General features: G+C 36.6%; 1 pseudogene; it reads right to left on the reverse strand.

Annotated features, from left to right (window-relative positions):
• Window positions 1–4,570: 4,570 nt before the first annotated feature.
• Window positions 4,571–7,426, reverse strand: part of LOC107863191 — a 6,736-nt pseudogene continuing 3,880 nt past the window's right edge.

Here is a 7,426-nt window from a genome sequence, read left to right on the forward strand (position 1 = left end):
TTTTCACCACATAGATGATCGAATAAGTTTTTCGTCGACATAAGATTCGTCCAAAACGGACACTTGGTGAAGAAGTTATGGCTAATTTAAGTCCTAGTCGTAAAATACCATCATTTATGACCATGGCGCATCGCGGAGAGGGTGTAAATGACGATGGTCAATTTCTAGTGGGACTCCGCGATGGTGGCATATCGCGGAGTAGGCCAAATTCCCATTCGTCAAATTCCAGTGAGCCACCGCGATAGTGGCGCGTCGCGGTGGCTCATTAAATCGGGCTCCCAGTTCAATTGTCCAGTTTCGTTCAGAAGTTAAAAAGAATATTTTGGACTTTTTCCAAGTCTTTTAAAACGTTCAAAACAAGAGATTTAAGGCCTCCACAAGCATAATATACGACCTTCTCAAGATTTCTCACAAGACAGAAACCCTAGTTCATATACTTCTTCTCCAAGAAGGTCAAGATTCAACTGTGGGTTTTAGAAGATAATTAGAGATTCAGAATCCTTAATCCACAAGCTTCAAGAATCATCCATTACTTTCTGAAATAGAGGTATGTGGGATTTATCCTAAAAACTACATGGGCTTAAAATAATTAGAGCATGCTTTTTAGATTCTTATTCATGAATTTCAAAGGGGTTTTGGAATCTATGTTCTAAATTACGTACTCCGAATGTGTTAATGTTACTATTGTTCTGACCTTGTGATCCTATCCCCTAAATTGATTTACATGTATATGTATATGTATAGAATTTGAGATTTAAGATCGTTGAGAGCATAAATTATGAACTCCCTCTCGTGTATTGAATTAAAGATTTTGGTTTTGTGATTTGAAAGATGTTTTTACAATATTATAGAATTTGAGCATGATTTGAAATTGTTGAGAGAGTGTTTCTTGATATAAATGTGATCTTGTGTTTAAGAGAAAGAATTGCATGTGAATTGAGAACTTTGACATGACCATCTTGTACTGTACTATTGAAATGCTTGACAAAGATGAGTTCCTTGCATGTGTTGACATGAGGTTTGAGAAAGAGTTTCCTTGAATTGAATTATTGAAATGGTGGTCCCAAAACTTGTGTTTTGAAAATAGAGATTTACGACAAACTAATAATGGCTCATAGATGTGACTTGCAAGTCAATAGTATGACGATACCATATGTATTTATGCCATAGTAGATTATGTTTATAGAGTATATTTTCAGAGCATATTTTCAGAGTGTTTTCAGAGATTGCATGTTTTGATAGAGTTTTAAGAAAGAGTTTAAAGAGGGTTAGGTGGTTACTTGAAGAAGGCGCGAGTTCAAGCAACTCTTAGCCTAAAATAGTATTTGCCGATACGGGTAGATTATTATTGTACGCTGGCGACGACCGTGTAGCGTAGTTGATTCAGAGACTCCGACCCTTGCGGCACACTTGGGTTGGAGGCTTCACTGCCGAGCTAATGGCAGTTTCCATATAGCCCATGGAATATTTTTCAAAGTTATAAGGTATACCACCTAGCGCAGGAGTAACACAGATTTCTCAGAGTAGTGATGATTTTTACAGTCTTTAAAATGCCCATGTGAATTCTTACTATATGATATACTTATGAACTATTTTAAATTTCTCTTATATATGTTGAATAATAAAAGATTATTTTGGATATGCTCTGTGTACCATTACATCTGTATTGACCCCCTACCTCTCAGGTTCTGAGGCTCAGTCTAGGGGTCCAGATAAGCTGTAGATAATTCAGACAGCTGATCAGATTGTGCAGTGGTGAGCCTTCTCTATTCCAGATGGCCTGTATTTTCATATTATGTCACTTATTTCAGTTTTGGTCTACTGGGACCTTTTCCTAGTTTTAGATAGTTATCAGATTTTTATGTAGTAGAGATTTCACAGACTGAATCAGATGTTATTTAGATGTAGTTGATTTACAGTTTCCATACTTATGTTGAATTTAGAATTGACCATGTTTCCGTAGCAGATTATATTTCCGCATCTTCTTTTATTATATGAATGTTGTGCATGATTACTAGATAGAGAAGAGCGTTCTGACACTTCATGGTTCGGGATGTCCGTCATGGCCAGGCCCTAGTTCGGGTCGTGACAAACAATGACAGAGAAAACCAAGTTCATGTAATAAATTCTGAATGTACAATTTAAGAATGCTATATAAAATGTTTAAAAACCAGAATCAATACCAGTTTATGACAAATTAACAACATGAGATCACACGCCGGGCACAATCGAAACAAGAAATTATTCGGAGTACAATCAAGTAATCAAAATATCAGACCAGAAAGTACGACGAGTACAAAAAAGGAACAATCATTGGTAGGAAATGAATTACAACAAACTCGACTGTTTAAGGAAATACATTACAACAAATTCGACTGGTTAAGGAAATATATTATAACAAACTCGACTGGTTGAGGAAATACATTACAATAAACTCGACTAGTTATAGAAAATACATTACAACAAACTCGATTGGCTAAGGAAATATATTACAACAAACTCGACTGGTTAAGGAAATACACTCGACATGTGTTGCTCGGACTCTCCTAAAATTTTGTCACACCTGTGTCGAACTCTTCAAATATACACTATTTTTGAAGTATCCGACACACACCCATTGATATTTTTGAAGAGTCCGAGCAACATAGCACTCGACTGGTTGAGAAAATACATTACAACAAACTCGACTGATAATAGAAAATGTATTACAAAAAACTCGACTGGTTGATGAAATACCTTACAACAAACTTGACTGGTTGAGGAAATACATTACAACAAACTCGACTGGCTAAGGAAATGCATTACAACAAACTCGACAAGTTATGGAAGTACATTATAACAAACTTGACTGGTTTACGTTATCTCGAAACCTGTGTCTCTCCATTGCAGGAATGTCCTTGTAACACGCCACAAAAGTCCTTCATATGTTATCTCATAAGTAGCATTCTCATAGAATGAAAACTTGAAAATTTTTCTAAGTGTCAAAGAGAACTTAGTCTCATTTTGAACTCCTAATCTTTAAGAATTTTATTTTCGACTTTTCCGATCTCCGTTTCTTGATTTTTTGTTGATATGCGATGGGGTAAGTCAAGAGTACATCTCGGATGAGTTTCAAAATTTTTAGATGAGCTTAAAGGACATGTTTGGTATGCTAAACCAGCAGCAAAAGACGCTAAGTCCATGCCGCCCTGGTAGACCCCTGGTCTAAGTAGGGCGCCGCCCAGGCTAGACCCATGGTCTAAGCAAGGCGCTGCCTTGGGTACTCCCCTGGGAAAAATTTCAGTCTTCTCTTCGAATCATTAAGGGTAGATTTGGTATTTTTCACTCCCTTATCAACTTTAACACGGGATTAAATCCCCAAAATACCAAAGTAAGGTGATTTTCTCTCAAAATCACCAAGAACCTATCCTAGGGTTTCAACCTAAAGTTCAAGAGAACTCAAAATTTAACCGTAGCTTTTTCTTAATTCTTCAAGAATCAGAATCCCCATTAAGAGGGCTACAAGAAGAACCCATCAATTGTACGTATAGCATCCCAAAAGCTAGAGTTCATTCAAAAAATTTAATTTAAGGTACGTGGGGTTTTTCTAAGAACTACATGGGTATAGAAAATCCTTTTAATTACGCTAAAGGTTTTATAAATCATGATTTTTTGAAAAAGCGTTTTGGATATACAATTTTAATCATGTTTTAGAAGCCTTGAGAATATTGTTTTGATCTTTAGACCTTCCCCCAAATTGATGTATGTGTGTATATGTTTAAAATTGATATTTGAATTGAGAGCATGACTACTTACGTTCCCTCTCATTGTTAAAATATTTGATTTTAGAATGTTATTTAGAAGCATGAAATAAATGTTCTTAATTATTGTTGCATGATTTGAAAGTGATCTTTAAATTGATGAGGGGTTTCACATGTTGAGAGACGTTAAATATATTTGCATGGTTCGCCAAAATTTCATGACCACCCCCTATTGTTGAAATGATTGAAAAGCATGATCTTTGTAAAACTTGACAAATGCTTTGAAGTACGAATTTCCTTGAATGATTTCGAAGTATTGTGGTCCAAACTTTACGTGTTGAAAGAGAGACCCATACATAATATAGAATGGCTCAGAACTACGGCTTGCAAGTCTTGGTATGACGATACCAAATCAGACAATGCCATAACAGACACAGACTACTATGGAAATCAGATTTTTATCAGCCTTTAATGATTTAGAATTCAGAACGATGCATGTTCAGAAAAGGCTAAAATTGGGCATAAAGAGATGTTAGGTGGTTCCCCGAAGAGGGCACAAGTTCAGACAACTCATTGCCTAAAACCGTGTTTTGCCGATACGTGTTTATTATTTTACGCTGACCTAGTGCTACGTGCTATATCAGACTCAGACACTCTAACCCTTGTGGCAAACTTGGGTTGGGGACTTCCCCACCAAGTCAATAACGGATTCCATATAGCCCGTAGAATATCAGACTTGTAGGGGAGTGCCACCTAACTCAGAAGTAATACACCCTATGTGTTCATTTTTCTTGTAAAATAATTTGAGCATTTAATTCAAAACATTAAAGCTACAGATGAAATAACCCTTTTATAAGAAGAACATTATAATACCATCGACAATTGAAAACATGAAAGTTAATTGGCACATCACCTGTCATGCAGTGGAAGCAATGCTCTAAATTTGACTTGAAATTGTCATCATCCCATTCCAATTGGCTCCACCATTCTGGTTTTCCTTTTATTATTTTGATGTTTTTGGAGGTTTGAATAGAGAGAGGCAACTTCCTTAATCCGTCACAACCGATCACAGTGAGTTCCTCCAAATGTTCCAACGTACTCTGTGGCTCCCCCAACGTTCCTAGTTCAGGTAAGTAGTACAATTTTAACTTCCGAACTCTTGGAATTTCTGAGTTGACAAGCTCTGCCTGATCACTCGAGCTGCATTGCACATACAACTCCACCAGCTGATAGCACTGGTCAATAACAATTTCTTCCAAGTGCTTGGGTACAGAACAAACTCCACTATCGTTGAAAAGACATGTTAAACTTGCACATTCAGAGATATCCAGTTGGCGTAATTTAGAAAATCGTAGACCCAAATATTGACCGAAATCAGAAACACTCTTTAAATTTTGTATGAAATGGAGGTCGAGATGTTCCAGATTTGGCAAAGGGTCAAGTTTCCCACTTCCTCCTTCCACTGGTCCCAAAGAACAAGAACATAACTGTATATTTAAAAATTTCAATCCATTAAAAGTGTTGTATGCAATCAACTTCCTGAGACCCATGCATTTGTTCAAGTACAAATCTGAAGCAAACTGCGACATGCTTGAGAGCTCTCCGTTACTGAAAATTTCACAATTGTGGACATTTATTGCCCTTACTGACTTGTTGTATGGTAAATGAATTGAAGTTTCCCCAACTCTAATGTGAAATCCTTTCAATCTAGTCATCCAGGTCCAGGTGTAATCTCTATTCAAACATGATGAGCTATCCACTCTAATAAAAAAATGAGTCAGATTCCGTAGAGATGATATCTCATCAAAAGAGGTCGCTCCAAGATAGCTAGGCGACATATTTAATAGCCTCAGATTTGTCAAATTGTCCATTCCTTGTGGCAGACAACGTAACACTGTATCATCACAATCGAGCACTTGCAAATTGTGAAGATTAGCAACAGGTGGTAACTCGTTCAACTAAAAGCAACTTTGTAGTATTAGAGCACGTAGTTGACATAAACTGTTGATGGAAGAAGGCAGTGCTCTAATACTAGTGTGACTTAGATTCAGGACTATTAGAGCTGGAAATGCCAAAAAGAATTCCTGGGGTATTTTCTCGAGTCTATAATTGCCTTGCAAAAGTAAAGATGTTGTCTTTGGACATTTTGGGAAGAAATCAGGCAGACATTCAATTTCGTTGCTTACGAAAGATATTCTCTTGACAGAAGCTGATATTTTAATATGTGATACCTCAGTCAACCGAATTCTAGCTTGAAAAACAGAAGTGTGTTCATCCCCAAAGGTACTAGATATCCATATGGCAACATCACGAACCACGTCATGCATCTTAACATAATGCATCTTATTGGCTTCTAGCAAGCAGGCATCTTTTAGACTCTCAATCAACGTGATTCCCCTGTTGTAGGCTTGTTCATACATGTCATGTTCACCGAGGATCCCCTCCGCCCACCAGCAATGTATGATATCATCTATCGGAATAGCTGCTGGATATAACGAGCAATACAAGAAACAACTTTGAATATCTCGAGATTCTAAAGTATCATAACTCCACTTGATGACACTGTAAACCTTATCTTTTACATTTTTGTAATAAGGTTCAGACCTTCTAAGTGAATCCAAAGCATCTTTCCAGAGCTCGACCCTTGTCTTCCCTCTCATAGATGATCCAATAACAGTGATGGCTAAAGGTAAACCATCACACTCTCTTGCAATTTTCTTTGCCAATGGATGAAATTGCTCCTAATAGACAATATTTCCCACATTTTTGGCAAGCAGTTGCCAAGATTCATCCTCGTCCAATGTGTAAACCTTCATTTCGACATCTGTCCTCATTTGCTTGCAAACATCCAAAAACGCGAAGTAATAATAACCTTGCTTCTCGCGGTATATTCAGGTTGGGGCACACCTACATCATCCAAATTTATAGCTTCCCAAACGTCATCTAATATGAGAAGAAAACTCGTTTCTTTCTCGAGCCTTTCATAGATTTTGCTGGCAATGCTTTCTTCACCTGCCTCGTCATCTACCGTTAGGCTTAATCTACCGGCAATTTGTGCTTGAATCTTTCTTATGTCTATTGGCGGTTTGGGCACTGTCACCCATATCACAACGCCAAAAGACAGTTTGGAACTTGGCAAATTCTTTAAGAGCTCATTGTTCAGATTCTTCACCAATGTAGTTTTCCCAACTCCTCCGTTACCCCACACACCGATGATGCATACCTGAAAGGATTCAAAATCCAAATAACTTTACCCAGTGAAATGAACACACAGAAAACATTTAGAAAATTAGTGAAGTAAGAACGATGGAGGCTTTGATCATTATAATCTCTTGATCTCATTTTTGTTAATTTCTTTGCATATGCATTATGTTCTATTATAAAACAAAATGCATAAAATTGAATCTATTAACGTTTAGAAATTTTGATCATGGCTTTTCAATTTTTCTAAAGGATTTTAAGAAGAGATTTTAATTAGATACATCGTTTTTATTGGAAAGCATATGTCTCCACAAGTTAAAAATTCAAGACAAAATAAAAAATTAGGGTTACTTGTTGTTGATAAAATAGTTGAACTAGTTATGAACAATTTCTTATATAATAATAAGAAACTGTATGACTCAACAAACGGGGCCTTTTCAAGTCTTTTTTTTGATTAACTAAACTATAAGTGTTTTTTTTTTTTT

This window comes from Capsicum annuum, chromosome 1 (genome assembly GCF_002878395.1).
Source record: "Capsicum annuum cultivar UCD-10X-F1 chromosome 1, UCD10Xv1.1, whole genome shotgun sequence".
In the NCBI taxonomy this organism is placed as follows: domain Eukaryota; kingdom Viridiplantae; phylum Streptophyta; class Magnoliopsida; order Solanales; family Solanaceae; genus Capsicum; species Capsicum annuum.